The 21,651-nt window shown below is 41.6% G+C and overlaps 1 protein-coding gene across 8 annotated transcripts in view; it reads left to right on the top strand.

Annotated features, from left to right (window-relative positions):
• Positions 1–21,651, top strand: part of LOC149315762 (uncharacterized) — a 259,568-nt gene that overhangs the window by 156,403 nt on the left and 81,514 nt on the right. The gene's annotated exons all lie outside the window — the stretch shown is intronic.

Genomic DNA, 21,651 nt, shown 5'->3' on the forward strand with positions numbered 1-21,651 from the left:
AGCGGGGGCGGGGGCAGAGCCCAAGCGGAGAGGGACTCCTCCCTTTCAGGAAGGCTTTCCCTCTGGGCCTGGGCCCCGCTCTTGGCGGGGGCGGAGCCCAGGCGAAGAGGGACTCCTCCTCTTCAGGGAGGCTTTCCCTGCAGGCCTGGGCCCAAGCGGCAAAGGAAAGCCTCCCTCAGCTTGCTATATCTCGCCAGGGAGCAGGGGCAATCCCGGGGGCGGGGCCAAACCGGGCCGTGACCGTGCGGCCCCGCCCCAAACCTGGAAGTCCCGCCCCCAGGCGGGATATGGCAAGCCTATCCACCCTGTGCTGTTTAACTTAAAAGAGAGAGAGAGAGATGGATTTCTAGCCACTTTTAGATGGTAATCTGAGTGTGTGTGCGTGTGTTCAGGAGATTGACAATAGATAAGACTCCCTGATATCCCAGTGGCAGAGTTTAAAACAAGGGTGGGCACTGTGGAAATTTGCTGCCACTAAGATGTCAGGGAGCCTCATCTATTAATTTCATAAATAAATACTTAATTTTTTTTAAAAAAAAATTTTCCATTTTGAACCAGCTGCTAACCAGATTCTCTGGGCAGCATACATTTATTTGGGGCCTATTCACATTACACAGCTATAGTGCTGTTATTCCACTTGAACTGCCAGGGTTCCATGCTATGGAAACCTCGCATTTATAGTTTGGTGAGGCCATAGACTTCTAAATGCTCCTCCCTAAACTGCAAAATCCAAGGATGTTGCTGTGACAGTTAAAGCAGTATGCTAGTGCTATAAATGTATACTATGACTGTGCTCTTGGTGCTAATAGATCACAGTATTCGGCAGCCTTAATGAACTTACAGAGAGCCATGTGGTGGAATGGTTGGAGCACTGGAGACCAAGATTAAAATCCTCACTCAGTCCTGGAAACCAACTGGATGAGTCTGGGGAAGTGACACGTACTTAACCCAGAGGAGAGCAAAGGCAAACCTCTCTGAACAAATCTTGCTAAGAAAACCCAAGTAGAGGGTCACCATTATTGAAGGCACTTAAGAACAACAATTAACTTGCAAGATGAGGGACTTAAAACGCCTATGCCTTTTACTTTTAGTTGAGAAACACACAGCTCTATCTCTGCTACCTCCATTCCATGCTTTACAACTGCTTCTGTATTCCTGTGTTAGAGCAAACAAGCAAAACACTATTTTCCACCTCTGATTGAAATAGATGACACACATGTAGAGCATATGCTGTTTCATATTTTAAACTAATTTAAATCATAGTGCCATCATGACTACAGGAATTAAAAAAAATGGAATTTGCTTCTGCTGTTAAACACATTTACTTGGGAATAAACACCATTTCATTATAGGAAAGGGAAAATATTTTTAAAGTAGAAAGCACATCTGTTACAATATATGTGCCCATCCAGCTAACAGCTGATTATACATTTTTAAAAAGAAATAATAATAAGAAATACGTGATACTGCAGGAATCAGTGCCAGCTCCAGCATGCTCAATGCAATCCTTCTGCCAGACCTATTTGCCATTGCCCCCGTTACATAGCACTTTCTGGGCTCCTCATGGTCTGGAGGCTCCTGGACTTTACTTGTGGCTCAGCCTTAGCTGCACCAGAAAGTGCATTTTAAAAATGAAAATGAAAATGAAAGCCTGGATCTTACAAATGTTCTTTGTCAACATACTGTCCCTCCTCCTGTTGTAGACCTGGAGCCCCCTGATGCTTATGCAAATGTTTCAATGGATTCCTAGTAGCCCTGATTCCTCTCCAGTCTCAACATAAAAGGGTATCCCAAGGCTCATAGTAAGTCCATGGCAGATTTGGAACCCATCTCCTTTTGGTCAGAGTCCAATGTACTATTCATTTGAACCAGGCTGGTTCAAACAAGGTCACTGTTGTTTTTGGATGGTGTTTTTCTTGTACTGGCTGTTAGTCTGAGAGCTTCTGACTGCTGTGTTACCTCATCAAGAGCTTGAAGGGAATAGATGTGAGTTTGCCTCTCCAGAATGAACTATTGAGAGTGAGAGTACCATGTCTCAAGCTAATCATGTTTTCTTGGCAGGGTTACCTTGACCACTCTGGTAGTAACATTAAGTAGGAGGTATGTGACTTGTCAGTTTTCCTTGGCCAGAAGTTGGAAGTTCACAAGAGGATACCTCCAGAGCAATTTTTCCCTTCCATGGGAGTGATTTTGGAATATCTTTTCTGGAAGAATACATGTGAAAAACAATACATTGGAATTGGGTGTTCATACCAATCCTCCCTTGCTTCTTATGGTAGATAAATGAATATGGGATGATCCCAATTTTTCATTTATTTATTTCTATTATATTGATGTCCTACCTTTCCTCTGGTGAGCTCAAGGTGATGTCCATGCTTCAGAAAAGCAACAGTGGCCTCTGTCTGCATTGGAATCCTTCAGTATTCTTTTAACAGCAGATATACTTATCAGACAAAATTTGTGTTCATGACTCTAACGTCATCACCTTTTTTTCCTCATGTATGATTTTTTTTTAGCATCTATGGTTGATGAAGAAGCCAGTGAAGCTTTGAAAGGTTGCGTAATGAAAGTTATGATTTTGGGTAGGCCCAGCAAAGGTATCATTGCTTTGTGGATTTTGGATTTTGTTGTATTTAACAGTAACTTACAAAGTCAATCAGTAAGTTTCATGGCTTAGCGGAGAACATTAATCTCCCACATTCTAGTTCAGAATTTAAACTGTTGTTCCACACTGGCTTTCTTTTTGCATCTTCTCCTCTCACATCTTAAACTCTGAGGCACAAGTACATTTGCTGTGAATGCAGGAGAGAGCTACTGGCTGTTTCTAGGATCTGGAACTCATTTCTAGTCGAGGCTCACCTGTTTGCCTCCTTGCTCTTCCACCAGCTGATGAAGAATTTTTCATTCCAAATGGCTTTGGGAAACTGACTTTTTTTAACAGTGAGATGTTCCAATTTTTATATCTTTTTAAATAGAATGTTTTAAATTGTATTTAATTGTATAGATAGTTTCATTACATTTCAACTATAATGTGTGTGGGTGTGTTTGTGTGCACGCACACACACACCCTTAAATGTGTTTTTATTTGAATCTGTTTTAATTTCTGTGAGCTGCCTTGAGTCCTAGTTCTGGAGGAAAGTTAGGATAAACAAAATAACACAACAACAATCAGCGTTGAGTTAGATGATAAATTCTTCTTTACCCACATGAAGGTCAAAAAGAAACAGACTATCAGAATGAAACTAGGAAAACTGTAAGACTTCCTGCCAAAAGTGTTGGGTGATAGAGGGAATACTTGCAGGTACCAGCATTTTGTTAATACAGTGCCTTTCAGATGTGCTATATTACAACTTACATCATTATCAACCATGGATATAAATGATGGGAGTTATAGTCCAGCACATCTAGAAGACATCAGCTTGGGGAAGACTAGTATATACAGTATGAATGTGCCTGAACATTGATATCGACTTCTGGGGCCCTGCTTTCTGGCAAGTTGGTAAAAGACAATAGACTGACTAGTAACAGTATTTGTGGAATTTTCTCTCCAGTGATATTGTCCCATAATTGTTGGCTTTTCAGAGAACACTTAAGACACTTTTATTTCTAATTGCATTATATTAATGATTGTTGTTGTGTGCCTTCAAATTATTTCTGACTTATGACAACCCTATGGCAAACCTATCACATGAGTTTCTGGGGCTGACAGAATGTGATTTGCTGAATGGTCGCCCAGTGCTTTTCCATGGCTGAGTGAGGAATCGAACCTTGATCTCCAGAGCTGTTGTCCAATGCTCAAACATTACACCAAACATTAATGAATGCACTTTTCATTAATTGCTATTCTTGCTGCTAGTTTACAAGGGAATGTAAAATGATTTTTATGTGGTTGGTTGATACAGTATGATACTTTGTTGTTGATCTTTGTACACTGCTTTGGGAGGCCACTGTGCCCTGAAAGGCAGTTTAGAAACTTTAAATGAATACATATAAATATCCCTTGTGTGTTTGTATAACTATCTGAAGCTTCCTTATATTGTCAGAACATTGCTTTATTTGTCAAATATAGCACAGGCTATACAGAGTGGTAGTGTCTCTCTTTCACTGGGGTTCAAGACCAGTCAGGATGGCTATATTTCTAGTATCAGAGGTAGTGTGTCTCTGTATATTAGTTGTTGTGGAGCACAAGAAAGGGTGCAGCTGCACTTATGTGTTCCTACTGGGATTCTCATAGGCAACTGGACAGTGTGGGGAAATGGATTCTAGACTAGATTGGCTTGTGCCTGATCTAACATAACTGTTCTTGTTATTTATGTAACTTCTTATGGTAGGCATATGTCTTTTGCTGTTGTGCTCCCTGAGATCTGTGACATGCCAGGGACTAAGCCTAGACTATGATGTATAGAAAACACATGCTCTGCCATTGAGCTACAAGATATTTTCCATACCTTTGAAGTTAGAAAGCTCAGCTCAGTGGCAAGAGAACTATGGGGCAACTAATAGTTCCCCAAAGCCATTAGAACCAAAAGTTGCAAGAGAAACGTGAAACAAGAAGGAACTTCCTTGAACTAAACAAAGATTACTTTGCACTATAAATTACTTCTCTAAAGTCATCCTTTAGATTTCATGACAGTCATTCATAGAAGCCACTTTCTTACAGCACAAAAGAACCTCCAGTTCTGCATAGGTATAAGCTCCACAAAGTGAAAGCACTGAAACCCAAATGAAGTGCCAACTAGCCCAGTTTCTTAAGCATCCATAAATGTCTGTCCCATTAAATATTTTCAGAAGTTGCTCTTTTGAGCTGAGCTTAGTCTCTTTTGTTTCAGAATATCCTATTCATATTTGGATAGCAAGCACCTCTACAAGCAAGGGCAACCAAAACAATCAAGGGGAAACACTGCTATAAGGAAAGATTATAATGTTTGAGGCTAAAAATCCCATAGCACCTTTGAGACTAGCAAGAAAAATATTTCTAGCATCAGATTCATCAGATGCAACCTGATGAAGTGAATTGGAATCTATAAAAACTTACATTAAAATTATTTTTTCTCAGTTAGCCTCAAAATTGCTACAGGATGCCCTGTATGATTGTATGCTGAAACAAACTAACATTACCAAATCTTTTGACTGCCTTAGACCCTTTCTTTGAGTAAAATGTTGTTAACAGTGTACTAATGATAGAGTTTCATAAAATTATCCATGCTATGGAGCAAGTGAGAACCAGCATGGTGTAGTGGTTTGAACTCTGTATGAATAGGCTTGCCATATCCCGCCGGGGGCGGGACTTTCCCGGTTTGGGGCGGGGCCACACAGTCACGGCTCGGTTTGGCCCCGCCCCCGGGATTGCCCCTGCTCCCGGTCGAGATATAGCAAGCTGAGGGAGGCTTTCCCTTGCCGCTTGGGCCCAGGCTTGCAGCGAAAGCCTCCCTGAAGGGGATGAGTCCCTCTCTGCCTGGGCTCTGCCCCCGCCAAGGGCGGGGCCCAGGCCCAGATGGAAAGCCTCCATGAAAGGGAGGAGGCCCTCCCCGCCTGGGCTCCGCCCCCACCAAGGGCGGGGCCCAGGCCCAGAGGGAAAGCCTCGGAGGCTCCTATTCAAATGTAGGACACAAAAAAATGTGTCCTACATTTGAACATTTTGTCCTACATTTGTCCCGGTTTGGAGGTCCTGATGAATGGCAACCCTATGTATGAACAGAGCACTAGACTTCAATAGATTTTGATCTGATTCAGCACAGCTCTTCTTATGTTTGGATCTGCTCTAAAATGCAGCTCATGGTTTAAAGAGAACTCCCCCATTCTTTTATACTTCCTGGCCCACCCCATCACCAGAAATAATCCAGTTTGATACCACTTTAACTGCCATGGCTCAGTGCTTTGGAATTCTGGGAACAAGTAGTTTGTTGTAGCACCAAAGCTCTTTGACAGAGATGGCTAACTGTCTCACAAAAGTACAATTCCCAGTATTCCATAGCATTGAACCATGTCAGTTAAAGTGGTATGAAACTGGATTATTTCTGCAGTATTGATATAGCCCATGTAACCTACTAAACCAAAATGCATTTTAGGGGCAACTAATGCTTTTTTATTTTTATTTTATTTTATTGAACACAGTAATCAGCCCAAGGCTCTTTCTGAAGTAGGGGGCAAAGCAATAAGAGTGTATGTAGCTTTATTATAATTTAAAATTATGACCAGGTTTTGCTTTCTTTCCTTTGGGGAATAGCCCTTCAAGGGCTGTCTGTGCAATTATTCCTTTCAAGTTCATTGCTTGCCAGATCTGTGTGAACCACAGGTTGACACAAAGTAAGCTCAAAGGGAGCAATCAGCCAGGAGGTTAAGGGTGCAAAGCAGAGATGTGCTTTAGGCAGAAGATGTGCAGGCACCTTGGAGGACAAGGATTAAGTAGCCTTGGTGACGCATTTCTGCTTGCTGGGTGACTGGGCAACAGAATGAAAGATGAGATTCATTGTAATCAAAGTGATGCCTATTAGGGCAATGCCTTCTAATTTCACAAATTATTGTTGAGGCCTAAAAGTGGCTAAGAAAGATCTCAACATCTCACTGACAAAGCCAGCTCATTGCAGTGGTAGGTAAAAAGCAGCAGCAGCAAATTTAATGAGGGATTATGGGGAGAGGGACTGGCAATGAAATAATAGCATACTGTACATAAATCTAGAGTCCAATAATATAAAGAAAAGTACGCACTATTCTGATAATTTCCTAAACAATATTGTAGGGCTGACGCAGAGACAGGAAAAAGCAACTCAAACTGTTTGGGGAGAAGGAGTATTTTTCTCATGAAGAATGTTGCAGATGTGTTTCCAATATGTTCCCCATGTGACTTGCTGTGAACACTCCATACCAAACGAACAAAACAAACAGCTTCATTTATATACCGTTTATACTGAACTAATAGTGTCTAAGTGGCTTATAACTGTAAGCTAATTGCCTCCAACAATCTGGGCACTCATTTTAGTGACCTCGGAAGGATGCAAGCCTGAGTCAAGCTTGAGCCCTTTCGCTGGTATTGAACTTGCATCCTTATCGTTTTGTGTGAGTGGCTGCAGTACAGGCATTTAACCATATCTGTTTGAAGGAAACACACAGGAGATGCAAACCATGGATGCACAGTTTTTACTTAGATCCCTGGCATGTGTCCATTGCATATTTGAAGATTCTAACCTCCCCTACAGCTGTTGCAATATTCACTGCTTAGATCTGTGGTTTGTGCTTTGCAAACAAATCTGCTGCTTAAAGTTTGAAGGAATCCTAAGAAGAGAATGGAAACGTCATGGACATGGAACAATTACTAAGGAAGGTCAAGGAAGAAAATGCAAAGGCAGGCTTGTTACTGAACATAAAGAAAACAAAAATTATGATCACGGATGATCTAGATAAATTCAACACAGACAATAAAGAAATCGAAATAGATAAAGATTTCCCATACCTTGGATGAAACATTGATCAGGAAGGAGATGACAGTAAAGAAACATGAAGATTAGGAAGACTAACAATGAAAGAACTAGAAAGGATCCTAAAGAGTAATGATATACAACTGAAGACTAAAATTAGAATTGTCCAAGACAGTGATGGTATTCCCCATCCCCATATACTGTATGGTTGTGAGCGCTGAACAGTGAAGAAAGCAGATAGGAAGAAAACCAACTCATTTGAGATGTGGTGCTGAAGAAGAATGCTGAGAATACTGTGGACAGCCAAAATGACAAACAAATGGGTCCTTGAACAGATCAAGCCTGAACCTCCCTGGAAACCAAGGTGATCAAATTGAGGCTGTTGTACTTTGGCCACATCATGAGAAGGCATCATTAGAAAAGAATACTAGAGAGAGAGAGAGAATGAATGAGTAAGAACGCATGCTAGATGGCTGGACCCAATTAGGAAGGTCTTGGGCATGAACCTACAAGAACTAAGCAGAGCAGTGGAGGATAGTGGGTCTAGGAGAGGTCTCATACACAAGGTCGCCATGAGTTGAGGTTAACATGAAGGCAGTTAACAACAAGATGTTTTATAAATTTAGAAACACAAGGGAGAGGAAGTCAAATTAGAGAAATTATTACCTCCTAGGTCGTTGCTGAGTTCCCTCCCTGAAGCACCCCTGAACACTACTAAAAAACAAATGCTCTGACGATATGTGTGCACATATATGTGTGAAAGGCATTATATTATGTATACATAATGCTGATATGTGTGTATATGTGTGTGTGTAAAAAGAGAGAGAGTGTAATGGGGGTGGTCTCATGTACTTTGTGCTTTGGTCATTGCATCAGCTGTCCCATGCTTCCAGTATCCTTCCTTGGTCCCGAGGTAGACCTTCAGCTGAAAAAAAATTCCTCACTGCTACATATGGGCAATAGTTTCAGGACCAAGACATGTGCCACTTTAAGCAATGCATAATTAATGGGAAAAAATGTTACAGGATATTGAGGGAGATGGTCACCAGCACAGATGGCTTTTTAGAGAGGGTTAAAAAATTAATGAAGGCTAGGTCTGTTAATAGCTATTAGACATTGCAACTAATTGTCACTGCCATGTTCAGAGAAGATATCTCTGAAAATCAGATGCTCAGAGAAAAACCACTGGGAATGATTTTCTGCATTTCCTTTCTGTGGACTTCCCAGAAGCATCTGGTTGACCACAGTGGGAAACAATCTGAGCTATGTGGACTTCTGTTCTCAACCTGCAAGTCAACCCTTAAGTTACCACATGCACGAAATGTTTTCCTTCATAAGATATTAGACTTCCAAGTTTTTGGACATTTTGCACACATAATCTTAAGTATGTAATTGAAGTGGCTTACCTGTATTAAGAAGGGAAAACTGATTTGTTAAATCTCCTTTAGCTGGTTCAGCTCTCATTGGGAGAGGATTCTTAGCTTTAAACTAAGAGGTGTGGGGTTGGTATCTTGCTATCTAACTCCTGCCAGTTTCAAGTTCTGTCCCCCCCCCCCCCCCCAGCTATCATTTCTCTTCTTTTGAGTTTCATCCTATTAGACTCTTTTTTCCTCTACAGCTCCGGGTTGCAGTTATCTATCGCCCTCCTGGTTCTATTACCCAGTTCCTCTCAGACTTTGAATCATGGCTGACATTTTTTTCTTTCAGATTCAGTCCCCACTCTGATCCTAGGTGACTTTAAAAGCCATGTTGATGATTCCAATAACCTTACAACATCTCCCTTTAACTCTCTCCTAGCTTCTTTTGGCCTTCAACCACATTCCAACTCTTCAACTCATTCTCCCAGTCACTGTCTTGACCTAGTTCTTGCTGCAAACTGTGTCATTTCTGACTACCTGGCACTTGACTTTCCACTATCTGATCATCATATAATCTCCTTTGCTCTTACTTATACTCCACCTCCTCGTCACATTGTTCAACACTATTTTCGTGATCTTCAATCTGTTTACTCTAACCATCTTGGTCAGACCCTGGATTCATCTCTCTCTTCCCTAAATCTTGGGGATTCTGCTGATTCAACAATGTCTTTATTTAACTCCACTCTTTCCTCGACTCTTGACAGCTTTGCCCCTGTCTCTGTACACACTTCTTCCTCTATGACTAGGCCTCAGCCCTGGTTTACCACCATCATTAAGCTTCTCCAGTCCTGCTCTAGAGCGGCCAAACGTCTTTGGAGAAAGTCCAAACAGTGGGCTGATTTTATCCATTACAAATTTGTTCTTTCTTCCTTCTCATGTGCCCTGTCTATGGAAAAACAGAATTATTAAAAATCATTGATCTCCGCCAATGAGAGGTGCCCACAGCGTTTGTTCTCCACCTTCAACACTTTGCTTAAACTTCCCTCTCCTCCTGTCTCTTCATCATTCTCTCCTAACAACTTTGCTAATTATTTCATCTCAAAGATTACCACTGTTCGCTCTGAGATAGTCCCTCCCAATTCTTCTTCTGCGCATAATCTTCTATCGCCCTCACCTAAAAAATTTCTGTGTTTCCTCCTGCTTCTTTGGATGAACTCTCTACACTTCTGAACTCTTCCAAACCTGCAACCTGTTCTCTTGACCCAATTACTACTCGTCTTCTAATTTCTATAGCTCCCTCGTTTCTGCCCTCGCTTCTCCATATCTTCAATCTCTCTCTCTCTACAGGCTCCTTCCCTTCGGACTTCAAACATGCTCTCATTTCCCCAATTCTGAAAAAACCTTTTCTTGACCCCTCCTCTTTGTCTAGCTATCATCCGATTTCTCTTCTTCCCTTTCTTTCTAAGGTTTTGGAACGGGTTGTTTATTCTCGCTGTCTTGTGTTTCTTGAAGCCAACTCCATTCTTGATCCCTTTCAGTCTGGTTTCCGCCCACGGCATTCTACAGAGACAGCTCTCACTAAGATCTCAAATGACCTTTTACAGGCCAAGGCTAATGGCCTTTACTCTGTTCTCATCCTTCTTGATTTGTCTGCAGCCTTTGACACCGTTGATCACTGTCTTCTACTTGATATACTTTTGTGACGTTGGGTTCTCAGACTCTGTTCTCAAGTGGTTTAGATCTTATTTGTCAGACAGATCTTTTGCAGTGGTCACAGGTGGTCAGACTTAGTCCTCTGTTCCCTTATCTGTTGGAGTGCCCCAGGGGTCTGTTCTGGGTCCCCTTCTGTTTTCTCTCTAAACACTGTCCTTAGGTAAACTCATTAGCTCTTTTGGTTTTTCCTACCATCTGTATGCCGATGACACCCAGTTGTATCTTTCCACTCCCGACCTTTCTCCAAGGCTTGAACAGCAAGTTTCATCTTGTCTCACAACTGTCTCACAGTGGATGCGCCATCGGCATTTGAAGCTCAACATGTCCAAGACGGAGCTTCTTGTTTTTTCTCCTAAGTCCACTCTTCAACACTCCTTTTCTGACTTTGTGGACAACATTTCTATTCAACCAGTCCGGCAAGCTCACAGTCTTGATTTCATCTTTGATTCTTCTGTGTCATGTATCCCTCAGATCCAGACCACAGCCAAAGCTTATAGATTCTTTTTATACAATATTGCCAAAATCCGGCCATATCTCTCTGCCTCCACTACCAAGATTCTGGTCCATGCCCTAGTGGTATCACAACTTGATTACTTTAACATCCTCCTGGCTGGGCTTCCTCTTTCTCACCTTCGTCCTTTAATTTCTGTCCAGCATTCAGCTGCACGCATTATCACATCCGCCCACCGCTCTAACCATATCTCTCCTTTGTTGGCATCCCTTCATTGGCTCCCCCTCCCTTTCCGTATTCAGTATAAGCTCCTGCTGTCGACGTTTAAAGCCCTCCATGGGCTGCCCCCTCCTTATTTATCAGACCTTCTTTCTCCTCACCTTCCCACTCGGGCCCTCCATTCTGGTAGTCAAGGTCGGCTGTCTCAGCCCAGGATTTCCTCTGCCCCATCTCAAATTTGCCCCTTTTCACTTGCTGCCCCTCATTCCTGGAACCTTCTTCCCCCGCAAGACACAAGGACCATCACTTCTCTAACCAGCTTCAAAACAGATTTGAAGACCATCCTGTTCAGAGAAGCATTCCCAGACATTGCATGATTGTCACTTGCTATTTGATATTCTTTTGTTGCCTGTTTTATTGAATCATTTCCTGTATTGCTATGTATTTTATATGTATTATCCTATTATTTCTTAGATTGTACGCCATAGGCAGGTTTACTCTTTTATATTTATTGTTTTTATGTACAGCGCTGTGCAAATCTACAGTGCTATATAAATAATAATAATAATAATAATAATAATAATAATAATAATAGTTAAGGTAACTAATCTGGTAGATGTGAGCCCATGCTATCTGTTGACCTCAAAAAGCTTATGCACACTTTCAGGGTTACAATCTGTTTCCCAAAAGGATTACAGGTTATAGCTATATTCCCAAACCCAATTGCCGGGAAGTTAAATCCTATTGAATTTTCTAGGGTTTCCCTCTGAATCAACATGCATAGGACTACAGACATATTTTCTTTTAATTCAGGCTGAGGCGCATAAAGTATACCCCAAGGTTATTTTGCAGCCTTCAACTTATCTGGGCTTACCAGATCACCCCTTACTGCCTCTCAAGGGTGAATTGTCTTCCTTGTCAGCCTGCAGGAGCAGCCATTTTATGTTTTAAATAGGCGCCATATTCCCAACAAGCATACTATGTAATTTTTTTTAATTTTTTAAGGACAGAAATGCATTTTCAGCCACATTCAAGTTGTTGCTCTCTTGTTTCCTTTGATTTTTGGCATTTTGAGCAGCCTTGCAACCCAGGGGAAGAAAACTGACTTCCAGACCCAATGTGGCTCATTTCCATAAATTTTCTGCAGTGAGAAAATATGTTCATTTTCAAACAGTAACAGAATGCAGTTTAAGAAAATATTATGGGAGTCACAAAAATGCTACTGCAGCTCTGTGGTCCCCCCCACCCTTTCTCTTTCTCCGTGACATAGAGTTATTTGATGTGATTTCACTTGTGTGATTTGATGTCACATCATGCTGTGTGTTGCACACTTGCCACCTTCAAAATTGGCAGTTGCAAGGGTGGGGCAACACACAGTGTAGTGGCATTACAACATATGCTTTGTTTAGACAGAAGGGGCAAAGAAACACAAAACAGTGGAAGCTCCAAGGTGGGTATACGGGCCAATTTTACCTTATCCTGAATCCACCAGGGCCCATATACACACACCTGTCTTGCTACTGAAAGAACAACCAAAACCACTTCTGTTTCAAAAGAAAGTAGGCAGAAGAGCACCTCTTAATTTATGAAATCATGCTTCTGTGCCTTGTTTTAAAATGAAAATGGGGGAGGTGTACTATTGGTAGGCACAGGAACCGTAGACTCCATAAAAGTCAGCAAGGGGTCCCAAAGTTCTTTAGGGATGCCCGGGGTAGGGAAAAAATGGAAACAAGTAATTCATTTATGAAAAGAGGTACCCTGCTGTTTCTTGTCTGAACCTCAAAGAACATTATTAGTCTGGCAGCAGATCAAAACCTCTTCAACCAGCTTGTAAAACTGGGGTTGGGGAACAAGCAGCTGGGAATTATACAGCATTCCCGATGTTGAACTGCGACTCTCAGCAGTCATAACCAGTATAGCCAGTGCTGGGACTTGCAGTTCACAACAACGGACCTGTACAGACAGGCCAAAATAAAGCTGCTCTGGGTCACTTTGGAGGTATGCTATTTAAATGATGCACACGTCCTAAGAGGCTGGAACCTGTGCCAAAGCCACTCTGCAGTCCTAAGGAGTGGAGTGCAGCTTTGGCGCAGCTTCTGGTCTCTTAAAATGCGTGTATCATTTAAACAGCATACCTCCAAAGTGACCCGAAGCAGCTTTATTTTGACCTGTCTGTACGGGCCCAACATCTGCAGGGCTATACACTTCCTACCCATGTTCTACTTCATGTCTGAGTGCATGCCCAATTACTCAGAAGTAAGTCCATAGAAGTTAGTGAGACATTCCTGGAGAGCCACAGTATTGTAATGGTTTGATTGTTGGACTATGACTCTGGAGACCAGGGTTTGAATTCCTGCTCAGTCATGGAACTCCACTGGGTGATCTTGGTGAAGGGGAAAAAAACAAACCTCTGAACAAATCATGCCAAGAAAACTCCGGGATAGGCTTGCCTTAGGGTCACCATAAGTAAAAAAAAATTGGAAAGTACAACACAATAGCAACAACAACAAGCCACAGAACAACATCCCCAGGTAGGGGGATCTAGATTTGCCTACTTCTTGTAACCTGTAATCTTTCAATGATCAGCAGATCTACTTATGCATTTTCTTCATGCACTGCAGGGTTATATACTTGCCAACCATAAGTTATCCTGCTTTATAATCACCCAAAATATGTGCTTGTGCTTTGTGAATGTATTAGAATTGTGTCCTCTTATATGGGTGTATATATCATGACAGAGTAGTAATGAATATAAATATAAACATTGCTGAAGCATAAAAATATTTCAACATGTAGTGATCTATTGAACTGCTCCACATTCCATCAGACTATATGTACTCTAGCCTGCTCATCACTCCCTCTATCTTTCCCCACCCCATCCCCAGTTTTTTGGTGTGACATTAATGAAGTCATTATTAATTTAACTTATTTAAATATAGCATTGAACATGGTGAATGAGAAATGCTTTTCTTCTTTTAAAAAAAATGCTTACCTTTTTTTAAAAATGACCCATTCAGAATGGACCAGATATGTAATAATTGTATCAAACTGAGAATTTTACCAAGCACAGCATATTGCTATCCCACAACTGCATTGATAGAAAAGTTTTATCTAATTGATTTTCTCCTTCCCCTTCCTTAGAACTTGGGAAAGTTACTTTTCAGTACAGCTCGCAGAATCCCTCAGCCACTATGGCCAATATACATGAGAAATGCTTTCTCAAGTAAACTGGTCCAGTCAAGGTGTAACTTACCAAAAGAATTTTATACTGCAAGAGCTTCTTGAGGAGAAAAGATGAGTGTGGATTGTTAAAGGGAGGTGGCGGTGGCTGTATAATCAGACCCATTCTGCAGACCCAATAGCAAAAATAAAGATTAGGTTAATCATATTTCATGCTCCAGGGCATAGGCAGATGGTATGGGTACAGTTTGTCAACACCATTGTATTCTGTGCACACCCAAGCATATTACGTCAACAGAGGGAGACTGGAAACATGGGGCAAAGACTAGGTGGGGAAATCCCTTCCAGAGAAACCCTTTCCCTGTTCCTTCTGGGAGAACTTGAGATTAATAGTACACTGCACATCTGCACTAGTAGATTCAGAAGGGTTAGATCAAATAGCATAAATGAATAACAGAATGGATATCCCAGCAAGTTATTGTGGTGGGGCATAGAGAGTTTTACTCTTATGGTAAATATGCTTCCCTCTAGAGCCAGCCACAAAATGGTATCTATGAGGCTATGCATGCCGCCCCTAAGGGCAGTCTCCAGCTGCACTGGATCGAGGCTATGACAACTGCACACCATGGCCTTTCCAGGGTGCAAAAAGGAGCCGCAAAAAGTGGCTCTCTTTTGCACCCTGGAAAGCCTGAAATAACCATGGCACCGCAGCTTTAAGGTGCTCCTTTGGCATTGCATTTTATAAACACGTCAGAGGAGTGCTGTGGTGCCATGCACCGTGTGGAGTGGCATGCTGTGTCATGCTGCCATGGGAGTGGAGTCAGGGTGTGCATTGTATGGACGCCACGCCTGACTCCACCCCAGGCTGGTTTTAATGGCCTTTCTGCCCAGCCCCTGTGGGGAGCCAGCACAAAGTGAGGAAAGAGGCCACCCCACCACCCCAGGAAAGAGATGTGTACTACCTCTTGCTGCTGTGTGGACGTGCTGCATGTTATCTTCATACTCCATCTCACCTGGTGGACTGCTGGCCTCAGACAGCTTCCTGCCAGGACCAAGCCCCAGGTACCCAGCCAGGAACACCTGTTCCCCTTGGGAAAGAGATAAAGGCTGGGTGCCAGGGGAGCAAGGGTCAGGGCCAGTCCATTTGGCTGGTAGGGGAGGGTATATTTTAATATATTTTAATGCAATTAATTTAACTGTATTTTGATGTTCATATTTTAGTTAAGGTAAGAGGCTGAGTTTTTAGTTGTGTGTGTGTTATGTAACTGTTTATGCATTTTTGTAAACCACCTTGCTCCTTTGGAAAGGTGGTATATAAATTATTATTATTATTATTATTATTATTATTATTATTATTATTATTATTATTATTGGATACTTCCCTCCAGAGAAGGTCTGTGTGGCTTTCCAGACATAATTGAATTACATTTTTGGCATTCCTCTTTATGACTCATGTTGTGTAGGGCTGTTGGTACTTACAATTCAACATCTGGAAGTCTTCACAATTCCCACTGCTGCTCTAGAGTGGGTATGGAAACAATATTCACCATTATTCATTTCCCAACTGAAAAAAATGGGTTTGCTGACCGTTTGGAATACTGGTTGAGAAGAATAACAGAGAGGTCAGAACTTTGTACTGTTTTCAGCCGATATTTGCATATCTAAAAAATTTTCAGAAAAGTATTTGGTGCAGAAAACCACATGGATTTCAATGTTAAAAATGCATTTCTTTGTGGAAAGAAACTCCTTGTTTTTGCATGTAAAAACCTACTTTTTCTAGAAACACATGGGGGGGGTTGTGAAAAATTATTATTTATCCTCACATGCATGGATGAAATTGTTGAAGATTTATTGTCACTCTAACAACATAGGATATTGCCTTATATAAAGGCAAACCACTTGTCCATCTAGCTCAATGTTACATCCTTTTGACTGACAGCAGCTCTCTAAGATGTCAGAGAGGGGTGCTTTTAATTGTAGATGCCAAGTGTTGAATTTCAGGCTTTCAGTATATAAAATATGTGCTCAGTCATTGAGCTTTAGTTCCTTTCTTTGCTAAAGGAGTTTTTAAAAAGATACTTCAGTCTTGTCAAAATCACCATTATATGCCTGTTTTTAGATTTAAACAAAGAAACAAACAAAGGGTGCCAGCCGTCATGCTGAGAATAGGCACTTTGTAAAGTCTTTCTGCTCCACATGATCAGAGCTGAATGAAAGCAGGAATAAAGGTCCCCATCCATAGTGATTCAAGAAAGAGGAAGGGGGGAAGAAGTTCAAATTTTGTTCTGGAAGAACAATGTCAAAATAATGCTAGAAGGATTGATCTGCCATTAGAGTTTACAGTGACATAAGTATTTGTTCCAGATGGACCAGCTCTGCCTTTTTTGCCCTATACTATTTGGTAAAACTAAAATTCCCAGTATGGATAGCCAGCATGGTGTAGTGGTTTGAGTGTTGGACTACCACTCTGGAAATCAATGTTCAGTTCCCAGCTTGGCCAAGGAAACACGCTGGGTGACTTGTGTGAGTCACACACTCTCAGCCTCAGAAAACCCGATGATAGATTTGCCCTAGCATCACAACAACAACAGCAACATGATGGCAGTTACTGCTTCTTTCCCACATGCATTATGACTTAATATGTAAGGATTTTATCTCTTTCCTCTAGGGAGCCAAAAGGTTAGGAAAGAAACAGTCAGGAGAGTTTGAACTAGTACCCAGTTCAACAGTAGATGTGAAGGGACAGAGGGACTCCTCGGATTTCAATATGGCAAGCCTAGCAGGTAGACAGGCTTATTTAGTCACAGAACAGAACCGTTCACATTGCAGTTTTTTGAAGCACAAAGCTAAAATACTGTGTGCAAAAATCAAATAGCTGCTTCTAGGTGAGCATAGTTTACACAGCCTGTAGAATCTGCTGTGGTAAAAGGACACATCATGGCAGTTTGGTTTGTAAATCTCACTACAAATGTCGCCAATAACCAAAATATTTGGGGATAAACGAAGGCACTTCCTTGTGGGTAACCAACCCAAACAGGAAGTCCAGAGTTTTCCAGAAACTGACTTTCTACTCACTCTCTGTGTGAGTCTTTTATCTTTGCCTTACAATATATGTTGGGATTGCCAGCCTAGCCAGGGGTGAAGTGTAGAAGAAGGCAGTTGGCCTACATTTCTTGTTTTCTTTTTCTTTTGTACATGTTATCAGGGAGCAAGAATTGTAATGTTAAAAAAAAGGCTGTAGTCCTTGAGTAAACAGAGATGTCTGCTGTTAGGATCCATCCCCAAGATTTGTCAAACAATCAAGACCAACATAAATATGTCTTTTACCCCCAGCTCCATTTCTGAGCTAACTTCAGCCTTTACTTACAGGCCACATCTAGGCATTTGGATTTTTTATTTCAACAATTGGCACCCTAATGATCTGCAAGCCATAAATATCTGAATGGCTGATACATTGCAGTTGTTCAGTGTGGATGGCATCAGACATTTCCATCACGTTTAACAAGGGCAGTTTATAAAATGGCTGGGTTGGCTTTATTTAGCTTTTGCATGTCATCCTTTCTAATAGTTATATAGTATGCATACAGACTGCCCTCAAGAATTCTGGCTAGCTGAACATGCGCCTATATGTTAATCCATACTGGCTAATATTCCCCAAATCCCACCTGTAGATGAAATAGTTAAATCAGCCATGGGCCTTCTGTCAATTATTGTGATTTGTGAATGCAGGAGGAGATATGTCTATGTCTTATTTCTTCCTGAGCAAGTCAGAGAAATAATTCATTATTTAACTCTTTGGTGTGCTTGAAGGGAAGTAGGCAAGAGTGCCTAATCTGGATTCATATGTCATGATGAGCAAACCACAAACTAAAGCAGGGGTAGGCAACCTTTTTGAGCCAGGGGCCGGGTTGCTGCCCTTAGACAACTGGGGGGCCGGAGGCAAAAAATAAATAATTAAATAATTTTTTAAAAAAATTAAATAAATAAACAAACCGGGACAAATGTAGGACAAAATTTTCAAATGGAGGACACTTTTAAAAAAAAATTGGAGGACACATGAAAAAATTTGTTGATTTTTAAAAAAATGTTAATATAAATGCATGTTTCTGAGGCTTCTATAGACAATTGCCCCCCCTTGCCCCCTTGCAAAGGCCCCGGCGGCAATCAGTGGCAGGACTGGGCTGGGGCCAGTCCCAAGGCCTCGACAGGCCGGATTTGGCCCGCGGGCCGTAGGTTGCCTACCCCTGAACTAAAGTTTTGTCATTATCTTAGCTGTTCCCACTGCAAGCAAAAATAACTGACAATTGTACACAAGCCCCAATGTTTATCCACAGTAATCCAGGGTTTCTAGGTGTTGCTGGTTTATTGAAACTTGAGAACTGGTACACAATATGTGGCAATTCAGGGTAGGGGACAGTAATTCAAAGAGAGTGACAAACAGGCATTGACAAGGAATGGAATTATAGAATCATAGAGTTGGAAGAAACCACAAGGGCCATCCAGTCCAACCCCATGCCATGCAGGAAATCTAAATCAGAGCATCCCCAACAGATGGCCATCCAGCCTCTGTTTGAAGACCTCTAAGGAAGGAGACTCCACCACACTCCGAGGGAGTTTGTTCCACTGTCGAACAGCCCTTACTGTCAGGACGTTCCTCCTAATGTTGAGGTGGAATCTCTTTTCCTGCAGTTTGCATCCATTGTTCCGCGTTCTAGTTTCTGGAGCAGCAGAAAACAAGCTTCCTCCCTCTTCAATATGACATCCCTTCAAATACTTAAACAAGGCTATCATATCACCTCTTAACTTTCTCTTTTCCAAGCTAAACATACTCAGCTCCATAAGGCGTTCCTCATAGGGCATGGTTTCCAGACCCTTCACCATTTTAGTTGATGTCCTTTGGACACGCTCCAGTTTCTCCACATCCTTTTTGAATTGTGGACACAGTAGTCCAGGTGAGGCCTGACCAAAGCAGAATAGAATGTCACTATTACTTCCATTGATATAGACACTATACTTCTATTGACGCAGCCTAAAATTGCATTGGCCTTGTTAGCTGCCGCATCACACTGTTGACTCATGTTCAACTTGTGGTCTACTTGGACTCCTAGATCCCTTTCACACATAGTTTCATTCAGTGCTGCATACAGAATCTCAGTATCTTTGTAGCAACAGCATTAATTTTTTAATCAGAAAATGGGATTTGTCAGTCAAAGGTGTTCTTAAGGAAAAGTTGTCCTGACTTTCATTTTTAATAAGTTGTCAGTAGGGAAAGTTAAAACATGTCACTCCGAAGTGGCATTTTGAAATGGGGGAAAATGTTATTTTGACATGTGCAAACATACCATTCCCTCTCTTACATCAGTTTATTCGTTTCAGCATTTCAGGTTCAAAACTCTATTGTTCATGTTGACAGTTTTGTTCCAATTTAGTATTGAAAATGTAGTATTGAAAAATAGTTTGGAATGGCCAGAACTCCAGGGATCTTGACATTTTGACTCCTGGCTAGTTCCACATAGATTTGGCATGCAGGGCAATTTCCCATTTCTCCTGAGTTCTACAAAAACACCCCCCTCCCCCCCAAAAAAATATATTGGCTTTGTTTCCTGTAGGGAAACACAGACTCTGTGTGTGTGTGTGTGTGTGTGTGTTTGATATTTAAAAATAGAGAAAGTACTAGGCAATTCTCATCATTTTTGTTATTTTTATATTAACTAGCCCTGGGCTACATAATTCATAGATCAGTTACGATAAGTGATAGGATTTCTCTCTTTCCTTCTCTGTCGCTATGGTTGATCTGACAGCAAGCAGAAACTAGCAGCTACAGGAACTATGATCTTCCCAGGGCTTCGAAACCTTCCTCCCCCCCCCCCCCCCCCCCCCGTCTGTCTACCTTCGGACCACCAGAGCAGAAGCCAGTTCTATGGAGTGGAGAAAATCAGGTTTCAGAGACCAGAGAGGGGAAAGGAAATGAGCTGGGATGTGCTTTGACTCAGATTAAAATCAGATCCAGAGAGGACCTTACAGAGTCATAATGTTTATCTAGTGTTAAAAGTGAACATATGCAAATCACCAGGGTTTACATTGTGAACCAAGGAAACCTGAACTTCAGCATTGCCTCTGTATTTGTCTGCCAAGGATCTGCTATGAAACTCATGCCAAGCCCAGGCAACAATACACACAAAATAGTCAGCCTAATGGCAGTAATTCAAGGCTCAGTGATCAGGGAGCATTTGTATTGAGTTTTGATATCCATGCGGACTGTTTTTATTGGGAATAGGGGAATGGAAAGATTGGGTTTAATTACAGTCAGGTTATACAGTATTTTTGACAATGACTTGATACAGCTTTGAAGCAGACTACATATAGGGCAGGAATGGGGAACACATGTCTCTCCAGATGCTATAGATCGCAGGTCCCATCAGTCCTAGCCAGAACAGCCAATGGTAAAGGTGATTGAAGTGTAGGCCATCCCCATTTGGAAACCACTTATTCCTCATCCCTAATGCAGAACCTCAGTAGGAAAGTGTAATTCCCTAGGGCCCTCAATTTTGCTGAGATTTTTCTGATACTCTTCCTAAACAGCTTAAACCTCTATAAAAGCCTTGTCTAACCTTGTGTTTTATAGATATTTTGGGATTCAACTCCCATCAGCCTCAATTAATACAACTAGTGGTGAGGGCTTGTGGGTATTCAACTCTAAAACATCTGAAGAACATTGGGTTAAGAAATGACAGATAGAAGAAGCACGGGGCATCATAAAAATCTGTGGCAAAGCATTACTTTAGCAGCACCAGATAAATGCAACTACAGATGGTAGTAGCAATCAGCCAGGAGTGCCATTTCAATTTTCTAGATGTGTGTGTGTGTGTGCTGGAGTGCTGTGTAAATAAACTTAGAGGCACTGCAGAGGTTTTGTCATAGTGGTCTGAAAGCTGTGGTATATGGCAGATTTTTGGGGGGTTCAAATGGGAGGTTCAAATGGGGGTTGAACTGAATGGCCCTTGTAATATCTTGCAACCCGTATGATTCTAAAATTTTATGATTCTGCAAGGTACAGTATGCTGAGGTTGTACCCAGGATGGGTTGCCTTCGTTTAGGATTGCTGGATCAGATTTTCAAAAAATAGGAGACATCTGGGAGCTGTGAAATGTCACAAGGCTGGGACACTGTGCAGGGTATTCTCTGGGTTTTGTGGCATAGAGATCTCTTAATAGAAAACGAATGTCCACAGGGAATTCATCATACTTTTTTGAACTTCAAAAGGAGCAAAAGTGTGGATATCAAGCTAATCCATCAGAGATGTTTATAGCAAAGA

The sequence above is a fragment of the Sceloporus occidentalis genome, unplaced genomic scaffold (assembly GCF_023333645.1).
Source record: "Sceloporus occidentalis isolate IW3139 unplaced genomic scaffold, rSceOcc1.0.p SCAF_3, whole genome shotgun sequence".
NCBI classification, from domain to species: Eukaryota; Metazoa; Chordata; class Lepidosauria; order Squamata; family Phrynosomatidae; genus Sceloporus; species Sceloporus occidentalis.